Genomic DNA, 23,015 nt, shown 5'->3' with positions numbered 1-23,015 from the left:
GAACCCTAATGACTATTTTGTCCCAGAATTCTATGGTCGAACTCTACTGTGAATAGGAAATCACAAAATTCTCAAGTCTGTTTCCCTGCCAGAGTCTCTCATCTACCATTATTTCTCTGCAATAAAATGTTAATGAATTGTAGTATACTTATAGAAAAGTGCACAAGTCACAAGTGTACAGTTCAGTATAGTTTTCCAGGGTGAACAAACCAGATAAGCACATCCAGGTCACAAAACAAAGCATTCCCAGAGTTTTACAGATCCTCTCGCATCCTTTCAGTCACTTTCTACACCAGGGTAATCACTATTCCAACTTCCATTATCTAATAGTCTTGCCTATTTTTGAACTTCATATACGGTAAAAGAAATCAGTTATGTTTGTAAGATATACCTGTGTCGATGTCTGTAGTTTATTCATTCTCATTGCTGTAAAATTTTCCATTACATTGATAAACCATGATTTGTATATTCTACTGTGTAAGGATACTTGGTTTATGTTTATCTTTTTCTATTATGAATAGTGCTTTTATGAAAAATTGCATACATAAGTTTTGATGATTATATCTAAGCCTCTTTATAAAATGTATACTGATGTGTGGATTTGCTGAGTCACTAGGAGTGCATAGCAACTTCAACTTAATTATATATTGACAAACAGCTTTGAAAAATGTTGTTCCCAATTGCCCTCCCAGGAGTAGTATATGAGAGTTCCAGGTGTTTCACATCTTCATTAACACTTGGTATGTTATCAGTTTAATCTTAGACATTCTGGAGGTTAAGTATTGAGATCTCATTGTTATTTTATTCTCATTTCTTTCATAACTGCTGAGGCTGAGCCCTTTTTATAACCTATTGGCCATTTGGACATCTCCTTTTGTTAAGTGCATCTTCAGAGCTTTGTCCACTTTTTAATTGATTTTTTTTCTGATTAATTTATATGTATAATAGATATATAATAATTAAACATATATATAGAGAGAGAGCAAGAGAGAGACAGAGAGAGTGCAAATAATTTATTCCTCATTGCACCTTGGCCATTTGCTTCTTTAATCATTCTTAAATGTAAAGTAGCACAATTGTCTGTCTTTTTTCTTTTTTTTTTTTTATTATACTTTAGGTTCTAGGGTACATGTGGATAACGTGCAGGTTTGTTACATATGTATACCTGTGCCATGTTGGTGTGCTGCACCCATCAACTCGTCAGCACCCATCAACTCGTCATTTACATCAGGTATAACTCCCAATGCAATCCCTCCCCCCTCCCCCATCCCCATGATAGGCCCCGGTGTGTGATGTTCCCCTTCCCGAGTCCAAGCGATCTCATTGTTCAGTTCCCACCTATGAGTGAGAACATGCGGTGTTTGGTTTTCTGTTCTTGCGATAGTTTGCTGAGAATGATGGTTTCCAACTGCATCCATGTCCCTACAAAGGACACAAACTCATCCTTTTTTATGGCTGCATAGTATTCCATGGTGTATATGTGCCACATTTTCTTAATCCAGTCTGTCACTGATGGGCATTTGGGTTGATTCCAAGTCTTTGCTATTTGAATAGTGCCGCAATAAACATATGTGTGCATGTGTCTTTACAGCAGCATGACTTATAATCCTTTGGGTATATACCCAGTAATGGGATGGCTGGGTCATATGGTACTTCTAGTTCTAGATCCTTGAGGAATCACCATACTGTTTTCCATAATGGTTGAACTAGTTTACAATCCCACCAACAGTGTAAAAGTGTTCCTATTTCTCCACATCCTCTCCAGCACCTGTTGTTTCCTGACTTTTTAATGATTGCCAGTCTAACTGGTGTGAGAGGGTATCTCATTGTGGTTTTGATTTGCATTTCTCTGATGGCCAGTGATGATGAGCATTTTTTCATGTGTCTGTTGGCTGTATGAATGTCTTCTTTTGAGAACTGTCTGTTCATATCCTTTGCCCACTTTTTGATGGGGTTGTTTGTTTTTTTGTCTGTCTTTTTTTATCCTGAATGATTTTTTTGTGTACTTTGAAAAATTGTTGCCTACCTCAAGATTATGAGGATATTCACCTATATTATCTTCTAGAATATTTATTATATTGCCTTTCACATTTAAATCTACAATTAATCTAAACTGATTTTTGTGTATTGAGTTAGAGGGTCAAGTTTCATTGTTTTCCCATGTGGAGATGCAATTACCCTACCACCTTTTATTACAAGGATAACCTTTTCTCCATTGCGCTGAGTACCGCTTGTTGTAAATCAAATAGCCATAGGTATTTGAGTATGTTAATACACCCTCTGTTTTGTTCCGTTGATCTATTTGTCTATTGTTGTACCAAACTTCACTATCTTAATTACAGTAGCTCTGTAGTAAGTCTTGTTATACAGTAATGTTAAGTCCTACAGTATTAGAAATCTTCAGGATTTCCTTGTTTATTTGTGGGGCTTTATGTTTCTATGTACCTTTTAGAATGTCTATCACTATTAACCAACACTAGCACCACCACCACCACTAGCAACAATAAAAACCTGGTTGGAATTATAATTTTGATTCCATCGAATCTATAAATTTGTGGAGAATTGACATCTTTTAAATATTTAGTCTTTCAATTCATGAACAAGATGTATACTTACGTTTATTTAGAACTTCTTTAGTTTCTCTCAGTAACAGTTTATACTTCTCGGCATTGAGATAGTGTCAATTTTTTATAGGTTGATTTATAGGTATTAGATGATTTGAGATTTCATTATAATTGATATTTCTTAAAAATTTTAATTTCTAGTATTTTTGGTTTTGGTATAGAATTCTACAATTGAATATTTTTTTCTATATCGGCTTTTTGTCCTGTAAACTTGCAAAATTATCCTGTATATGGTTTATCTGTAGATTTTTTTGATTTTCTATATAAAAATTTTGTCGTTAGTAAATAATAACAAATTTCCCCTCATCATGTCTTCTACTTCTCGTTCTTTCCCTTATTGCCTCTTCTAGGGTGCCAACCTAATAGAAGGTATGATAGTGGTTATCATTTTATTGCTTCCTATTTGAATCAAAGCTTGTCTTATTTTAATCATGAAATTTTTATAGGAGATTTTTATGTCAAAATTCTTAATAGATTAGGAAAGTTCTTTTTCTAGTTTTGTATAAATTTTTAAAATAATATTTTAATGCTGAATTATGTCAAATGCCTTTTTATGCATCTATGGAGATGATAATTGCTCCAGTGACTAAATGAAGTCTGCAGATTCTTCCTGGAAGTAGTTTGTGTGTGCATCGTGTATCCCAACCTCTACAGGTCCCACCTCACAGATGAGCTCTTTAGTTATCTAGCTCTGAGACTTGACTGGGCTCTGCATTCATGAGTTTCCCCAGAACACAGAGACTAAAGAGATGGTCTTAAGATAGATACACTTTTAGTGGCTATTCCAAGAGGCTCATAATGTGTAGTCTGGGTAAGAGTGAAGGCATTTACCCCAGACCCACTACCTGGATTAGTGCAAAATGAGTGAGAGACAAACTCCAATTCTCTGCTTCTTCCTGAGGGTAGAAGGATTTGGAACACACATAGAACACCCTAACTTTTCCACCTGCATCTCGAAGGATTGACTTCTTTCTTGCCTGTCTTGGGGCACTGACAAGGCATGGTATATCCTGGTTTTCTGGGGCCACTGAGAACAATGACAGCAGTTTGAACAAGCACAAAATTTTGAGAGGCATATATAACTCTGGTCAGGTTGATTGGGGAGATCTATCTCCTATCCATGGCCCATCTTACAAGACTGGGTTGGGGGTGGTCTTATCCTGTGCACAGAAATTAACATAGAGAATGAAGTAAAACAAGGAAATATACTCCAAGTAAAAGAAGATAAATCCAGAAATCAAGCATAATGAAATGGAGATTTGTAATTTACCCAACAGAGAAATTAAAAGAATAATCATAAAGATACTGAGGTCAGGAGAGAAATTATGAACAAATTTAAAATTTCAGCAGAGATAGAAAATATTAAAAACCTACCAGATAGAAATTATAGAGCTTAAGAATACTATCACTGAAAAATCTAATAGACAGGCTCATCAGCAGGCTAGATCAAGCAGAAGAAAGTATCAGTGAACCTGAAGCCAGGTTCCTGGAAATAATTCCATCTGAGGAGCAAAAGGGAAAAAGAATCAAAAAAGAGTGGAGGTAGTTGAAGTGACTTATGGAACACCATCAAGTGGAACAATATGTTCATTATCAGAAATCCAGAAAGAGAAGAGATAAAGAAAAGGACAGAAAACATATTCAAAGAAACAATGGCTAAAAATACCCCAAACCTAGGAAAAAGAAATCCACATCCTAGAAGACCAAAGAATACAAAATAAGATGATTCCAAAGAAACCCACATCAAGACACATTATAATCAAATAGTCATAAGTTAAAGATAAAGAAAATTATGAAAACCGAGAAAGTTACTTGTGACATACAAGAGAACCTTCATAAGGTTATCGGTAGATTTTTCAAAAGAAAATTTGCAGGCCAGGAGAGAGTGGATTGATATATTTAAAATGCTAAAGAAACATGTATTCCAGAACTTAAAATATTTTTTAAATGCTGAAACAAGTTAATAACCATGAATATTATATCAAATAAACTTATTTTTCAAATAAAGATAAAGACTTTATCAAAGAAACAAAAGCTGAGAAAGTTTAACACCACAAGATCTGCCGTACAAGAAATATTAAAGGAAACTCTTTAAGTTGAAACAAAAGAGCACTAAAAAGCAACATGAGGGGTAAGAAATTACAAAACACATTGCGACAAAGGTAAATATATAGACACAAAGGGAATATCTTATTATTATAATAGGATTAAGTAAAGCAATTTTAATCCTATTGTAAAAGTTAAAAGACAAAAGTATTAAAACTACCATAACTAGATTATGTTAAATGGTGCATAATATAAACAGTTGTAAAATGTGACATAAATAGCACACAATATGGTGAGAGGTAGAAGTGAATAATTCTTAAATTCTTGCAAGAGAAATTAAGTTATTTGCTTAAAATACACTGTTATAACTGTATTTTATGTAAGCCCCTTAGTAGCTAGAAATAAAATACGTGCAGAAATTACACAAAATAAAAACAAAAAGGAATCAAAACCTAGCAATACCAAGAAAACTCACAAAAACAAACAAAAAAACCCAGAAAAGAATAAAACACAAATGATGACAGAAAGAGAGAAAATTGGGGGCAAAAGAATTAGAAGACAAGCAGAAAATAACAAAATGAAAATATTAAATTCTTTCCCATAAATAACTACTTTAAGTATAAGTAAACTAAATGCCCCAATAAAAGGGTACAGAGTGAACAAAGGAATAAAAACCAAGATCCAACTATAAACTGTCCACAAGAAACTCACTTTATATTTAAAGACATACATAGGCTGAAATTGAAGGGATGAAAGAAAGATATTCCAGGCAAATGGCCACCTAAGAAATTAATAGTGGCTATAATTATACCAAAGTAGGCTTTTTAAGAAAAGTCACTCTGAAGTTCACTATGTAATGATAAAACGGTGAATTCAGAAGAAATACGTAACAATTGTAAACATTTAGGCATGAAACATCAGTGCTCTTAAGTACATAAAGCAAATATTGGCACATGTGAAAGGAGAAATTGAGAGCAACACACTAATATTATGATCACCAATACCCTACTTTTAATAACAGATAGAATATCCAGACAGAAATCAATAAACAATGAACTTGAACCACACTACACATTAAATGTAATTGACAGACATATACAGAACTTTTTACCCAACAGCAGAAGAATACACACTCTTATTGAGTGCACATGAAACATTCTCCGTGACAGGTAACATGTTAGGTTACAAAACAAATTTTAACAAATTTAAGGAAGTTGATATGTCAGATATCTTTTTTGACTGCAATGGAATGAAACTAGAAATCAGAAATTGCAAGAAAATTTGAGAATTCACAAATAAGTGGACATTTAAAAATTCTTGAAAAATCATTGAGTCAAAGAGGAAATCAAAAGTCCATTTAAAATTAAGATGCTTACAGTAATTAAATTAAAAATTAAATCTTATAGTAATAAACACCTACATTTAAAAAGAAGAAAGATCGTAATTAAACAACTCAACTTTACATTCTGAGGAAGTAGAAAAGAAGAACAAACTAAGGCCAAAATTAGCAGAAGAAAAAAAAAAAAAACAGAAATTAATCAAATAAGGTATGGACAAACTATAGAAAAAAAATAAACTCAGGTTTTTTTTTTTTTTTTTAAATAATAGCAAATCATTAGCTAGGATAACTTAAAAACACAGTTATAGGACTCAAATAAAATCAGAAATGAAACAGCAAACATTACAACAGATACCCAGAAATGAAAAGGATAGTAAGAATTTATTATCAGCAATTAAAAGTCGACAAGTTGGATAACTGAGGAGAAATGGATAAATTTCTAGAAACACATAGCCTATCAATAGTGAAGCAAAACAAACTAGAAAGCCTAAACATACCAATAACAAAGAGATTGAAGTAATAATCAACTCCTGTCCTGCCCCTCAACAAAAAAGCTCAGGACCAGATGGCTTTACATTTAAATTCTACCAAACATTAAAAGAAGAATTAATACTGATCCTTATTACTCTCTTCTTAACAGAAGAAGAGGAAATATTTTTGAACTTAATTTATGAGCCTGGCATCACTCTGACACCAAAGCTAGTCAAAGGCGCTTCAATTAAAAAAAAAAAAAACGGAGTGGACCGAGATGGCCAAATAGGAACAGCTCCAGCCTCCTGCTCCCAGTGTGAGCAACACAGAAGATGGGTATTTCTGCATTTCCAACTGAGGTACTGGGTTCATCTCACTGGGGCGTCCTGGACAGTTGGTGCAGGACAGTGGGTGCAGCCCAACGAGTGAGAGCCGAAGCAGGGCAAGGCATCCCCTCACCCATGAAGTACAAGAGGGAAAGGAATTCCTTTTCCTAGCCAAGGGAAACCATGACACACAACACCTGGAAAATCGGGTCACTCCCACCCTAATACTGCACTTTACCAAGGGTCTTAGCAAACAGCACACCAGGAGATTATATCCCATACCTGGCTCGGAGGGTCCCATGCCCACAGAGCCTCCTGTCAGGCCTCTGAACCCAAGCTAAGCCATCATATCCCCAAGGACCTGCACATATACATCCAGATGGCCTGAAACAACTGAAGATCCACAGAAGTGAAAATAGCTTAACTGATGACATTCCACCATTGTGATTTGTTTCTGCTCCACCCTAGCAGATCGATGTACTTTGTAATTTCCCTCACCCTTAACAAGGTTCTTCATAATCTCCTCCACCCTTAAGAAATTTCTTTGTAATTCTCCCCACCCTTGAGAAGGTACTTTGTGAGATCCACCCCTGCCCACAAAACATTGCTCTTAACTCCACCGCCTATCCCAAAACCTGTAAGAACTCATGATAATCCCACCACCTTTGCTGATTTGTTTTTCAGAGTCTGCCTGCCTGCACCCAGGTGAAATAAACAACCATGTTGCTCACACAAAGCCTGTTTGGCGATCTCTTCACAGGGACACATGAAACACCTCCCTCATTGCTAGCCCAGCAGTCTGAGATCTAACTGCAAGGTGGCAGCGAGGCTGGGGAAGGGGCGCCTGCCATTGCTGAGGCTTAAATAGGTAAACAAGGTGGTTGGGAAGCTCGAACTGGGTGTAGCCCACCTCAGCTCAAGGAGGCCTGCCTGCCTCTGTAGACTCCACTTCTGGGGACAGATCATAGCTAAACAAAAAGCAGCAGAAGCCTCTACAGATATAAATGTCCCTGTATGACAGCTTTGAAGAGAGTAGTGATTCTCCTAGCACAGAGGTTGAGATCTGAGAACGGACAGACTGCCTGCTCAAGTGGGTCCCTGACCCCCGAGTAGCCTAACTGGGAGAGCCTAACTGGGAGTAGCCTAACTTGAGTGGACCTCAAGCAAACTCCAACAGACCTGCAGGTGAAGGTCCTGACTGTTAGAGGGAAAACTAACAAACAGAAAGGACATCCACACCAAAACCCCATCTGTATATCACCATCATCAAAGACCAAAGGTAGATAAAACCACAAAGATGGTTAGAAAAAGCAGTGCAGAAAAGCTCAAAATTAAAAAAATCAGAGTGCCTCTCCCCCTCCAAAGGAACGCAGTTCCTCGCCAGCAATGGAACAAAGCTGGACGGAGAATGACTTTGATGGAGAATGAGTTGAGAGAAGAAGGCTTCAGTCGATCAAACTTCTCAGAGTTAAAGGAGGAACTATGAAGCCAGCGCAAAGGAATTAAAACCTTGAAAAAAGATTTGATGAATGGATAACTAGAATAACCAATGCAGAGAAGTTCATAAACAACCTGACAGAGATGAAAACCAGGACACCAGAACTACATGACAGATGCACAAGCTTCAGTAACTGATTCAATCAACTGGAAGAAAGAGTATCAGTCATTGAAGATCAAATGAATGAAATGAAGCGAGAAGAGAAGTTTAGAGAAAAAAGAGTAAAAAGAAATGAGCAAAGCCTCCAAGAAATATGGGATTATGTGAAAAGACCAAATCTACATCTGATTGGTGTACCTGAAAGTGACAGGGAGAATGGAACCAAGTTGGAAAACACCTCTGCGGGATATTATCCAGGAGAACTTCCCCAACCTAGCAAAGCATGCTAACATTCAAATTCAGGAAATACAGAGAACGCCACGAAGACACTCCTCGAGAAGAGCAACTCCAAGACACATAATTGTCAGATTCACCAAAGTTGAAAAGAAGGAAAAAATGATAACAGCAGCCAGAGAGAAAGGTTGGGTTACCCACAAAGGGAAGCCCATCAGACTAACAGCAGATCTCTCGGCAGAAACTCTACAAGCCAGAAGACAATAGGGGCCAATATTCAACATTCTTAAAAGAATTTTCAACCCAGAATTTCATATTCAGCCAAACTAAGTTTAATAAGTGAAGGAGAAATAAAATCCTTTATAGACAAGCAAATGCTGAGAGATTTTGTCACCACCAGGCCTGCCCTACTAGAACTTGTGTAGGAAGCACTAAACATGGAAAGGAACAACTGGTACCAGCCATTGCAAAAACATGCCAAAATGTAAAGACCATCGAAGCTAGGAAGAAACTACATCAACTAATGAGCAAAATAACCAGCTAACATCATAATGACAGGATGAAGTTCACACATAACAATATTAACCTTAAATGTGTGAACCTTAAATGAATGGGCTAAACGGTCCAATTAAAAGACACAGACTGACAAATTGGATAAAGAGTCAAGACCCATCAGTATTCGGGAGACCCATCTCACGTGCAGAGATGCACATAGGCTCAAAATAAAGGGATGGAGGAAAATCTACCAAGCAAATGAAAAAGAAAAAAAGGCAAAGGTTGCAATACTAGTCTCTGATAAAACAGACTTTAAACCAACAAAGATCAAAAAAGACAGAGAAGGGCATTACATAATGGTAAAGGGATCAATTCAACAAGAAGAGCTAACTATCCTAACTATATATGCACCCAGTACAGGAACACCCTGATTCATAAAGCAAGTCCTTAGAGACCTACAAAGAGACTTAGACTCCCACACCATAATAGTGGGAGACTTTAACACCCCACTGTCAACATTAGACAGATCAACCAGACAGAAAGTTAACAAGGATATCCAGGAATTGAACTCAACTCCGCACCAAGCGGACCTAATAGATATCTACAGAACTATCCACCCCAAATCAACAGAATATACATTCTTCTCAGGACCACATCGTACTTATTCCAAAATTGACCACATAGTTGGAAGTAAAGCACTCCTCAACAAATGTAAAAGAACAGAAATTATAACAAACTGTCTCTCAGACCACAGTGCAATCAAACTAGAACTCAGGACTAAGAAACTCAATCAAAACCACTCAACTACATGGAAACTGAACAACCTGCTCCCGAATGACTACTGGGTACATAACGAAATGAAGGCAGAAATAAAGATGTTCTTTGAAACAAATGAGAACAAAGATATAACATACCAGAGTCTCTGGGACACATTTAAAGCAGTGTGGAGAGGGAAATTTATAGCACTAAATGCCCACAAGAGAAAGCAGGAAAGATCTAAAATTGACACGCTAACATCACAATTAAAAGAACTAGAGAAGCAAGAGCAAACACATTCAAAAGCTAGCAGAAGGCAAGAAATAACTAAGATCAGAGCAGAACTGAAGGAGGAGATAGTGACACAAAAAACCCTTCAAAAAATCAATGACTCCAGGAACTGGATTTTTGAAAAGATCAACAAAATTGATAGACCACTAGCAAGACTAATAAAGAAGAAAAGAGAGAAGAATCAAATAGATGCAATAAAAAATGATAAAGAGGATATCACTACCGACCCCACTGAAATACAAACTACCATCAGAGAATACTATAAACACCTCTACGCAAATAATCTAGAAAACCTAGAAGAAATGGATAAATTCCTGGACACATACACTCTACCAAGACTAAACCAAAAAGAAGTCGAATCCCTGAATAGACCAAGAACAAGCTCTGAAATTGAGGCAATAATTAATAGCCTACCAACCAAAAAAAGTCCAGGACCAGAAGGATTCACAGCCGAATTCTACCAGAGGTACAAGGAGGTGTTGGTACCATTCCTTCTGAAACTATTCCAATCAATAGAAAAAGAGGGAATCTTCCCTAACTCATTTTATGAGGCCAACATCATCCTGATACCAAAGCCTGACACAGACACAACAAAAAAAGAGAATTTTAGACCAATATCCCTGATGAACACTGATGTAAAAATTCTCAATAAAATACTGGCAAACTGAATCCAGCAGCATGTCAAAAAGCTTATCCACCATGATCAAGTGGACTTCATCCCTGAGATGCAAGACTGGTTCAACACACGCAAATCAATAAACGTAATCCAGCATATAAACAGAACCAAAGACAAAAAACCACATGATTATCTCAAAAGATGCAGAAAAGGCCTTTGACAAAATTCAACAGCCCTTCATGCTAAAAACTCTCAATAAATTTGGTATTGATGGAACATATCTCAAAAGAACAAGAGCTATTTATGACAAACCCACAGCCAATATCATACTGAATGGGCAAAAACTGGAAACATTCCCCTTAAAAACTGGCACAAGACAGGGATGCCCTCTCTCACCACTCCTATTCAACATAGTGTTGGAAGTTCTGGCTAGGGCAATCAGGCAAGAGAAAGAAATAAAGGGTATTCAATTAGGAAAAAAAGAAGTCAAATTGTCCCTGTTTGCAGATGACATGATTGTATATTTAGAAAACCCCATCGTCTCAGCCCAAAATCTCCTCAAGCAGATAAGCAACTTCAGCAAAGTCTCAAGATACAAAATCAATGTACAAAAATCACGAGCATTCTTATACACCAATAGCAGACAAACAGAGAGCCAAATCATGAATGAACTCCCATTCACAATTGCTTCAAAGAGAAAAAAATACCTAGGAACCCAACCTACAAGGGCTGTGAAGGACCTCTTCAAGGAGAACTGCAAACAGCTGCTCAGTGAAACAAAAGAGGACACAAACAAATGGAAGAATATTCCATGCTCATGGATAGGAAGAATCAATGTTGTGAAAATGACCATACTGCCCAAGGTAATTTACAGATTCAATGCCATCCCCATTAAGCTACCAATGACTTTATTCATAGAACTGGAAAAAACTACTTTCAAGTTCATGTGAAACCAAAATAGAACCGGCATTGCCAAGACAATCCTAAGCCAAAAGAACAAAGCTAGAGGCATCACGTGACCTGACTTCAAACTATACTACAAGGCTACAGTAACCAAAACAGCATGGTACTGGTACCAAAACAGAGATATAGACCAATGGAACAGAACAGAGCCCTCAGAAATAATACCACACAACTACAAACATCTAATCTTTGACAAACCTGACCAAAACAAGCAATGGGGAAAGGATTCCCTGTTTAATAAATGGTGCTGGGAAAACTGGCTAGCCATAAGTAGAAAGCTGAAACTGGTCCCTTACTTACTCCTTATACAAAAATTAATTCAAGATGGATTACAGACTTAAATGTTAGATCTAAAACCATAAAAACCATAGAAGAAAACCTAGGCAATACCAATCAGGACATAGGCATGGGCAAGGACTTCATGTCTAAAACACCAAAAGCAATGGCAACAAAAGCCAAAATTGACAAATGGGATCTAATTAAACTAAAGAACTTCTGCACAGAAAAATAAACTACTATCAGAGTGAACAGGCAACCTACAGAATGGGAGAAAATTTTTGCAATCTACTCATCTGTCAAAGGGCTAATATCCAGAACCTATAGAGAACACAAACAAATTTACAAGAAAAAACAACCCCATCAAAAAGTGGGCAAAGGATATGAACAGACACTTCTCAAAAGAAGACATTTATGCAGCCAACAGACACATGAAAAAATGCTCATCATCACTCGCCATCAGAGAAATGCAAATCAAAACCACAATGGGATACCATTTCACACCAGTTAGAATGGCAATCATTAAAAAGTGAGGAAACAACAGGTGCTGGAGAGGATGTGGAGAAATAAGAACACTTTTACACTGTTGGTGGGACTGTAAACTAGTTCAACCATTGTGGAAGATAGTGTGGCGATTCCTCAAGGATCTAGAACTGGAAATACCATTTGACCCAACCATCCTATTACTGGGTATATGCTCAAAGGATTATAAATCATGCTGCTATGAAGACACATGCATACGTATGTTTATTGCAGCACTATTTACAATAGCAAAGACTTGGAGCCAACCCAAATGTCCATCAGTGACAGACAGGATTAAGAAAATGTGGCACATATACACCATGGAATACTATGCAGCCATAAAAAAGGATGAGTTTGTGTCCTTTGTAGGGACATGGATGCAGCTGGAAACCATCATTCTCAGCAAACTATCGCAAGAACAGAAAACCAAACACTGCATGTTCTCACTCATAGGTGGGAATTGAAAAATGAGACCACCTGGACACAGGAAGGGGAACATCACACACCAGGGCCTGTTGTGGGGAGACGGTAGGGGGTAGGGATAGCATTAGGAGATATACATAATACAAATGATGAGTTAATGGGTGCAGCATACCAACATGGCACATGTATACATATGTAACAAACCTGCACATTGTGCACATGTACCCTAGAACATAAAGTATATATATAAAAAAATAAAAACTATAGGCCAGTATCTCTAATGAGTATAGATACAAAAATCTTCAATAAAATACTAGCAAGCTGAATTTGACAACACATCGTGTGATTATGTATCAAGTCCTAGTGGGATTTATCCCTGGGATGCAAGTAGGATTTAAAATATGCAAATCCATCAATGTGATATACCACATTAATAATATGAAAGATAAAAATCACATGATAATCTCAACAGATGTAGAAAAATCATTTGATAAAGTTCAACATCCTTTCATTGTAAAAACTCTGAAAAAATTAGGTGTAGAAGGAAATCTGAACATAATACAGGATATTTATGAAAAGCCCACAGCTAATGTAATCAATGAGAGAAAACCAAAAGCTTTTCCTCTAAGATTTGGTGCAAGGCAAGGATGCCCACTCTCATCATTTTTATCAAACATAGTATCATCACTTCTGTCAAACATAGTACTAGAAGTACAAGCAGGAGAAATCAAACAAGAAAAAGATATGAAAGGCACCCAAACTTGAAAGGAAGAATACAAATTACCCCTATTTGCATATGACATGATGGTATACATAGAACACTCTAAATAGACTCCACAAAAACCTGTTAGAACTAATAAATGAATTTCATAAGGTAGCAGAATACAAAATTAACATACAAAAATAGTTGCTTTTGTAACACCAAAAATGAGCTATTCAAAAGAGAAATCAAGGAATTATTCCCATTTATGACAGCATCAAAAAGAATAAAATACTTAGAAATAAATTTAACCAAGTAAGTAAAAGACCTGTATAGTAAAAGCTATAAACTACTGATGAAAAAATTAAAGAAGAAAAAATTGGAAAGATATTTCATGTTCATGGATTGAAAGAATTAATATTGTTAAAATGTCCAGACTATCCAAAGCAATATACAAATGTAATATCATCCCTATTAAAATTCCAATGGCATTTTTTCACAGAAATAAAAACCTCTAAAATTTATATAGAACCACAAAGATCTGAAATAGCCAAAGCAATCTTGAGAGAGAAAAACAGACTTGAAGGCATCACACTCCTTGATTTCAATCATATTACAAAGCTATAATAATCAAAATAATATAGTCCTGGCATAAAAACAGACATATAGACCAATGGAACAGAATAGAGAGCCCAGAAGTCAACTCAAGAATATATGCTTAACAAATTTTCAGCAAGGTCAACAAGAAGACAGAATGGGAAAAGGATAGTCTTTTAGATAAATGGGGTGGAAAAAACTGGATATCCACATGCAGAAGAATAAAATTGGACTCTTACCCTACACCATACACAGAAATCAACTCCAAATCAGATTTAAAATGGGAAAACTCCAAGAAGAAACCACAGGGAATAAGCGCCTTGATTTTGGCCCTGCCAGTGTTTTGGATATCACAGCCAAAGTTCAGACAACAAAAGCAGAAATAAATGAGTGAGATTACATCAAATTAGAAATCTTCTGCACAGTAAAGGAAACAATAAACAAAAATAAAAAGGAAACCTGTGGATTGAAAGAAAATACTTGGAAAGCATATATCCAGTAAGGGGTTAATATGCAAAGTATATTAAGAACTGATATAGATTGATAGTGGAAAACAAAAACAGAGTATCAACCTAATTAAAAAATGGGTAAAGACCCAAATAGAGATTTTCCCAAAGATAACATAAAATAGCCAATAGGAATAGGTGCTCAACATTGCAAATCAACAGGGAGATGCAAATCAGAACTACAGTGAGATGTCATCTCACACCCAATAGGATGGCTATTGTCAAGAAGACAGAGATAACAAGTGTTGGCTAGGAAGTAGAGAAAAAGGAACACTTGTACACTGGGAGGGAGGGAATGTATATTAGTACAACCATTATTGAAAACAGTATGGAAGTTCTTCAAAAAATTACAAATAGAACTATATTATTAAAAATAGCAATCTCTCTACTTGGTATGGAAACAAAGGAGTTGAAATCAGCACTTCATAGAGATATTTGTACTCCTGTGTTCATTGCAGTATTATTCACTATAGGTGAGTTATGGAAACAGCCTAAGTGCCCTTGATGGATGAATGGATACAGAAATTGTGCATATATGCTGTAAATGTAATGAAATAATATTCAGCTTTAAAATATGAGATACTCCTATTTGCAACAACATGGATGAACCTGGAGGATATTATGCCAAGTGACCTAAGTCAGACACAAAAGAAAAATATTGTATGATCTTATTTATATGTGGAATCTAAAAAAATTTGAACACATAGAAATAGAGTGAGACAGTAGTTACCAGGGTTGGGGAAGAAAAGGAAATGGGGTTATGTAGGTCAAGGGGTACCAACTTGCAGTTATGTAGAATAAATAAGTCTAGAGATCTAATATGAGCATGAAGACTATAGTTCATAAGATTGTGTTGCATACTAAGCATTTACTGAAAAGGTAGATTCTAGGTGCTTCTAGCACAAAAAGAAGAAAGGTAACTATGTAAGGTGATGAGTATGCTATTGATTATAGTAATAATTTCACTATGTATGTGTACATAAACATGTTTTACACCTTGAACATATATAGTTTAAAAAAAAAAGCAAAGCACGTGCACAACGTTGGTATCACTTCAGTGAGTTTACTTCTCTTCAGATTTTACTTTTTGCAAGTTTAACACCCATTATTAAATGTGGCATACAATTTACCTGGCTTTTCTGGTATGTTTTTCCACAGTGAGTTGGTATCAAATCGTTATTCATCGTTTTTTAAATTGTGTTTTGTTTTTCTCTGAATTTTATGGTTACTTTTTTTCCCATCTTCCCTAGATATTCCTGCCAAATAATACTAATTCTAACAGAATTATTAAAAATAATAAAGCTAATGTGCTAATTTTGAAAAGAATTAATTTTGCCTTAATCAAAAACACAGATTGTTTAGCGGAATGTGGAAACTTCTAAAAGAAACTTTTCAATTCCAAAGAGTACTATCCAAACATCTTTGCTGTTTTGAACTAGTCAACCATGGAGGAAATGCTCTATAAAATCAGCATTATTGAATAACAGATATACAAAATTGCCTCTCCTTCCTACCTATGGCACCAATTCTCAAATGTTCAGTAAGAACACAGAGTTATGGAATGGGGCATGGAAAAGTGGCCTACCATAGTAACTGCAAATATTGAAATAATAAATCTTGTTTTTGTTTTTTTGTTTTGTTTTGTTTTGTTTTGTTTTTTAGACAGAGTTTCGCTCTTGTTGCCCAGGGTGGAGGTGCAATGGCGCAATCTTGGCTCACCACAACCTCCACCTCCCAGGTGCAAGCGATTCTCCTGCCTCAGCCTCCTGAGTAGCTGGGATTACAGGCATACAACACCACACCTGGCTAACTTTGTATTTTTAGTAGAGACACGGTTTCTCCATGCTGGTCAGGCTGGTCTCAAACTTCCGACCTCAGGTGATCTGCTTGCTTTGGCCTCCCAAAGTGCTGGGATTACAGGTGTGAGCCACCATGCCCAGTCTGAAATAATAAATCTTTAAAGAGAGTTTTCTATTAATGTATTTTAAATATTCGTGCTTCAAGAACTTCTGGAATAATACTGAAAAATTTAATACAAAACCTCTAGGTAAGTAAGAAACTCAGTGAAATTAGGCTTATATATTTTTTTCCTGACTCTATTATGTGATTCTCAGATTCACACAAAATTATTTTTATGTGTGTTCTTGAAAGATATTTTTATTATGGAATCAGTGTTTCTACTTTTCTAGAACTAAAGCCAAGGCATATGACAAAATAGATGAAATTGGAACAATTTCCCCAAACTCGGGGCATATGACAAATGTCTATAGAAGGCAATATTATATTTATCTCTAGCTTGGGGGTAAACTTTTCATATCTGCCAATCTAATTTGACTAATGTGTTGTTTTTACAGTGCATTAGTAGAAATTAGATGGTAAATCCAGCCAAATAGTCATTCTATACATCAAAAAGAAAAATCAGTCAACACAACTGTCTGACTGAAATGAATGAAGAAAAACAATTCAAGGCAAACAATTGTCCCAGTAGACTTGTATAAATACAGTAGTGGTGTCATGTGCAGAGTTAATCTTTCCCCACTCTTAACTGGAGAACATTCTGCCAGGCAATTCAGTCACTCAAATAATCCTGAATTTTAATATTCCAGTTTCATTTACTTTAAGTTAATGGTGACTGCCCTTCCTTCTCCTTCATCTGTCAATCAATGAAGAGAATGTCAGAGCAGGAGAATAGTAATATTGGCATATTGTAATGTACTGCCCTGAATTCTACAGCTTCAAAACTCTGAGACTAACTCAATGATGGTCTTAAAGAGTGTGGTGCAGAAAGAATATGGGAATTGAATCACGGACCATAGCCAGTTCCTTCTAGCACTAACATTCGATATCTCTGGTTCTAATATATTACTTCATAAAAAAAATTTTTAAGTAGTCAGCAGAAATACGGCTCAAAAGCAGGCATATTGAGAAGAAACAGTGTCATATATGATTGACTTTAAAGTCTCCTTGTCCTTTACTCGTTAAACTGGAATTCAGTGTGTAGAGTCTCCTCTGTTAAACATTAGACTGTTGGGAAAGTGTGTTTGATTTGATTTTTTTAATACTCTAACTTTTCAAACAAGATTGTCTTTAAAACAGTTTAAATGTTATTTGAATATTATAAGGCCCTTTTGTGTTTTTGAGTTGCCAACTTTCTAGAACAAATTTGTGTGCTTAACTGTAATAGATGGATAGTGTCTGGAAAGCAAGCAAAATAGACTGGTTTTCTGTTTTGAAAGAGCTCTACCTGTGTATGTAAGCAACCTAACACAATTCTCATGAAATAATATGTTCAAGAAGGAAAGAAAGGTGATTCCCTTGGTGTAATTCATGGTAACAAAGAAGACTCTAAGAATACCTTTATAAAGAGGATGTAAACGGAAGAAAAGTAACTTTAGAAATGATAAAACCAAGTCTTGGTTAATATTGTATATTTTCTGATAGACTATTTTTGTGATACAGAGAGAGAATATGGTAGAGGAGTGGCAATAATATCAATATGTTACATCCAGCTATTTTGTAGAATGCAAGGATTACATGTAGGATAATAAAAGCACTTTGCAAGGACTGTCAGCTCTCAGTTATTCAGTACAGTTCATTCAGTCTGTTCTTTTGCCTCCTTCAATTGAATAGTGTGAATTAGAAGTGTGTAAACTTCTAATTCATTTATCAATTGTCCACTCAGATAATATATATGGGCTAAAAATAAATTCTTTCTTTTTTCTGCCCTTACATCCTAACCTTAATGGGCACTGCAGAAATCAATTTCTTTCTCTCTCTCTAGATACAGATATAGTTATAGATATTTTGGAGTTTATGGATAGGTTGGTCTTGCATCTGTTTTTTCCTCAGATCTATTGCTTCTCTTATTTTTCTTTCTTTCTTTCTTTTTTTTTGGGTGGGGAGACGGGGTCTCGCTCCTGTTGCTCAAGCTGAAGTACAGTGGTGCGATCACAGCTCACTGCAGCCTCGACTTCCTGGACTCAGGTGATTCTCCTACCTCAGCCTCCCGAGGAGCAGGAACTACAAATGCGTACCACCATGCCTGGCTATTTTTTAAAATTTTTTGTAGATACAGGGTTTTGCCATGTTACCCAGGCCTGTCTCAAACTCCTGGCTTTCAAGCCATCCACCTACCTAGGCCCCTGAAATTACTGGGATTACAGGTGTGAGCCACTGCGCCTGGACTCCTTTTTGTTTTCTTGCTTTACTGACCTCTGGAAGCTGCATATCTAAGGGCCCACTGTTCACTGGCTCATGGTAGGTTTAGCCTGTGGGAATCTCTGGTGTCAGATTGTGGGGCAAGAAGACAGGTGAAGCCAACATATTTTCTGTTTTTCTCTCTGTCTTGGTGGCATTTGTCACTAATATCATCAATTCTAGGTCTCCAGCTCCTATGTGAAAAGCTTAGCAGCCAGGTGATCCTGGCCTCTGGGCTTTTGTGTCATCACCCGTGCCTTTTGTCTCCCCAGACTAGGGGAGTAGTGGCTTTCTGTTGTTAATAATCACTGAGTTGTCTCGCCATCCTTTGTTTGGTCTCATAGCTCTTCCTGTGTAAGCAATCTTGTACACTACATTTCTTTTATTTTAGCGTGTAAAATGGTTTTATTTTTCTGATTAGACCCTGAAGGATACAATGGATAACAGTTTTTTTCATGACTCAGTCACTAATCAGTGGGTGCCAACAAATTCCCAATAATTTCAATATCCTCATTTTTCCAGCTTATTAGCTGCATTGACTAACTGGGATATCTCATCCATCCTTAGAGTTTTTCTGAGGTAGGAGGGTATTAGGACTCTTGGGACAGCGTTGATAACCCTATCCATCCTCTTCATAAATTCTCCTCCTAATGTCACATGGAAAAATAATCTTTAAACCTCACAATAACTAAGAGATATTGGCAGCATGGGGGAAGGGGATTGTTACTGTGAAACATAATGGGTTCTGGAATCAGCTACATACATTTCTTTGTTTTTAAATATAATTTCAGCTTTTATTTTTGATTCAATGGGTACATGTGCAGGTTGGTTACATGAGTAGCTTGCATGATGCTGAGTACATTTGGATACGAATGATCTCATCACCCAGATAGTGGGCATAGTACTCAAGAGTTAGTCTTTCAACCTTTGCTCTTTCTCTCCCTCCCCCATCTAGTACTTTCCAATGTCTATTGTTGCCATCTTTATGTCCATGAGTACCCAATGTTTAGCTCTCACTTATAAGTGAGAACAGGCAGTGTTTGTTTTTCGTTTCTGTGTTAATGCACTTAGAATAATGGAATCCATTTGCATCCATGTTGCTGTAAAGGACACGATTTTGTTCTTTTTTCATGGATATATATCCAAAAAGAAAGTAAATTGTTGTGCAAAAGGGCACTGGCATTTGTGTATTAATTACAGCACTGTTCACCACAGCAAAGACATAGAATCAACCAAGGTGCCCATCAATGGTGGAGTGGACAAGGCATGTAAAATGGTTTCATTTTTCTAATTAGACCCTGGAGGATACAATGGATGCATTTAAAACATTAGTCACACTTCTATTTGTTCTATGACAGTAAATATATTTCAATTATTTGGTCTACAGAAAACCTAGAAACAAATATAATTTATGATAAATATATTTTCACCACATCTTTTTTTTTCCTGCAAGGTATTTTTCGCCATAATATAACAAGTATGATTCATTTCACAACACATTACAGGATCCAGGTAATGTCACAGATTTCAAGGGTTTTTTTCCTATAAATTTTAATTTAGGTACAGATACAAACCACCAAGCTTGGCAAACGTATAGTGTAAGCCAATTGTGGGAAACCATTTCTTCTACTTTGCAGAAGAAATCAGAAACTTCTACTCCCATAGAAAAAGTGAGGAAAAGCTTGGTTCTCAATTGCAAAGGTCACCCTGAAAATACTGTTTGATCAGACTGGAATGGTACCTTCAAAAGTGCAAGGGTTTCTAAAATAATCACGATTTAGAACCCACTTTCCACGAACACGACCTATTTTGGAATCCTGCTATCTCATGGGTGCTCAGTTCAAGTTGTAACCTTCTTTCTTTTCTTACTCCTCACTGACTTCGCACTAACTTAGGATCAGATCATTCTCACTGGACTTTAACATGCACATCTTCAACCCACTGGTGTGCTGGTAAATGTTTAGCAGCCATCTCACTGAAAAATAAAGCCAGAATTGTGTTTACCCATTTCTGTGATGTGAACGCTCCCAACGTGGCCAGCATTGTGGTTCTGTCACCAATGTGATATCAGTAAAGACACAGTTGGGAAGGGATGCTCAGTAGCATTTCTTATATAGTATTTCTGCCACACCAATTCAACACAGGTAAATAATCTCAAGAGCATAGACAACAGTAAACTATAATAAAATAATTAGGAACTGATGAGTTTGTATTTAACATAATTTATTTCAGAGGGTGTTTATGTAATTTAAATTTTAATAATATCTGTGTTTAACAACATGGAATTCCTGAAAAATGAACAACTGACTCTTGCAAGCCAGTCCAAGCTGGCTGCAATGCACTGTCATTTGTCCTGCTCTGATATTTTCTGAATAGCCTTGACCACCAAACACAAACAGCCATTTAAGAATAGTCTTCAGTATGCTCCACAATCCATTGTCTTTCAGAGAAATGCAAAAAAAAAAAAAAAAAAAAAAAAAAAGCCATTTACTATAACCCTTGCTTTATGGAGAGCTAAAAATGAGAAAGCATGGGGCTGACTCTAGCCCTGGAGGGGAAAGAGTAAGAGATAGAGCACTATAGGGAGACATTTCGTACATTTTTATGAGTCTAGAGGAAAAAAAAATATGAAAATTAATTTATTAGTAGACTATTTTGCTCCAAAAAATTTTAATAGATCACCTGTTACAAAGAAATGCTCCTGTCCCCTCCTACTGATTCAGGATGACACAGGGACTCTCTAGTAGTGTTCTTAGTTATCATAGAGGGGCAGCTCTCATTGACACAGCTGCCCTTTGCTTCCTTTTTCTAAGACACAACAATCTTGCTTCCCATTATTTATGCTGCTCTCCAATTCTACTGTCCAATGATTTCTCAATTTTACAGGGCTTGGGAATCATCTTTAGAGCTAGTTCTTTTCTCCCTATTCTGCTCTGTTAAAGATGTCATAGAGCCGAGTTGCTTAGGTCTAGTAAAGCACAGACTTGAATGGGACAACTTTTTTGTTTTTATACATAGTCCTCCTATTCTGTGGACATATGAGATGCATTGACCCAGATGGCTGGGTCAAGGCCATTTTGTAAAATATTCACTAAACTGTGTCTGGTAAGGCACTTCTCTCCAATGGTAAGGGTTTTGTTTCCTGCCTTAGCTTCCATTTATGGTAGTCTTTTTTAGCAGCACTATTGATCCCTTTAAAATAATTTCTGTCATTTATCCCAGAACATTCGGTTTCCATATGTGTCTCTGTATATGTTTTAATGCCAGTTGAAGAATTGTTTCATCTTCTTTAAGTTCTTTCACTTTTATATTTTCTTTAAAAATGGATGCAACAAGGTATTTGGGAAGATCTAGGCATTGTACATAATGAAACCTGCCTACCTATGATTAATTTTATGTGTCAGCTTGCCTGGACCATGGGATGCCTTGATATTTGGTCAAATGTCATTCTGGTTGTTTCTGTGAGGTTGTTTTTTGACAATATTAACATTTAAATTGGTAGACTGAGTAAACTAGATTGCCCTCAATAATGTGGGTGGACCTCGTCTAATTTCTTGCAGAATTGAATAAAATAAAAAGACTGGCCCTCCCTGAATAAGAGGCAATTCTTCTGCCTAATGGCATTCAAAATGAAAAATCATATTTTTCCTGTCTTTGTACTCAAACCAAAACATTGATTCTTACTGGGTCTTCAGCCTTTCAGACTTTAGACAGAAGCAATATCATTGGCCTTCCTGATTTTCAGGTGTTCCAAATTCAACTGTAGTGAAATCATTGGCTTTCCTGGGTCTTCAGCTAGCTGAATAATCCTGAAGATCTTGTGATGTGTCTGCTTTCATAATCATGTGAGCCAATTCCTTATAATAAATATCTTTTTATATCTATTCATCCTATTGACTCTGTTTCTCTGGAGACCCCTAATTGCCTGATTACTGAATCTTAGCTCTCTTGACCTCAGAATTCTCCTATTCCACATGGTATATGTACTTTTTAAAATATAGGTACAATTTCTTTATTGAGTAAATCTTTGAAAAAA

Source organism: Chlorocebus sabaeus, chromosome 12 (assembly GCF_047675955.1).
Source record: "Chlorocebus sabaeus isolate Y175 chromosome 12, mChlSab1.0.hap1, whole genome shotgun sequence".
NCBI classification, from domain to species: domain Eukaryota; kingdom Metazoa; phylum Chordata; class Mammalia; order Primates; family Cercopithecidae; genus Chlorocebus; species Chlorocebus sabaeus.
Note: the sequence above shows the minus strand (reverse complement) of the source record.